Here is a 677-nt window from a genome sequence, read left to right on the forward strand (position 1 = left end):
CATACAACGTTCTACTTATTTGATCCCTGATTTACTGTATATCTCTTTACCGACGTGTCACGTGACCGGTGAGATTTTCTGTGTATACGTAGTTAGTTCTCGTGTCTTTAATAATGAAAAATAAATAAATAAATAAATAAATAAAGACGGCCTACTGGTCCCGTATTAAAAGTCCCTTAAAATATATTTCGTAAGATCAGTAAGGGACATTTTTGTTTATTATTTATTTTTATTGTTTTCTTTTTTTAACGTTTCTTATAAGGGAATTTAAGGAAATCTCAACCTGACTAATCACGTGACATAAAGAAATGGACAGTAAGTCAGGGAGAAAGTAAATAAAACCTTAAAACGAGAAACTGAACCCCCTTCTTAAAAGTTATCAATTTAGTTTTTATTATTTTTTTTTTCTGTAGATATGATAGTCGTCGGAAAAAAAGTTAAAAGGGTGAACGTAAAGAAGTAAGTACACAAATCTAAACAAAATTGTTAAATTTAAGTTTTATTGTCTCGAAATACGTTTTTTTCAAGTGCATTGATTTGTGCGATCGATTGATTTGGATTTTCAAAGATATAGTTCAATATTGTTAACAAAAATTTTAAGCATTAGGTTCTACCGAGATTTGAACTCGGATCGCTGGATTCAGAGTCCAGAGTGCTAACCATTACACCATAGAACC

The 677-nt window shown here is 30.7% G+C and overlaps 1 non-coding gene across 1 annotated transcript; it reads right to left on the bottom strand.

Annotated features, from left to right (window-relative positions):
* Nucleotides 1-605: 605 nt before the first annotated feature.
* Nucleotides 606-677, bottom strand: Trnaq-cug (transfer RNA glutamine (anticodon CUG)). The gene has a single exon. It is a non-coding gene; the product is annotated as a tRNA-Gln (tRNA).

The sequence above is a fragment of the Euprymna scolopes genome, chromosome 7 (genome assembly GCF_053919585.1).
Source record: "Euprymna scolopes isolate OS-2025 chromosome 7, ASM5391958v1, whole genome shotgun sequence".
Lineage (NCBI taxonomy): Eukaryota > Metazoa > Mollusca > Cephalopoda > Sepiida > Sepiolidae > Euprymna > Euprymna scolopes.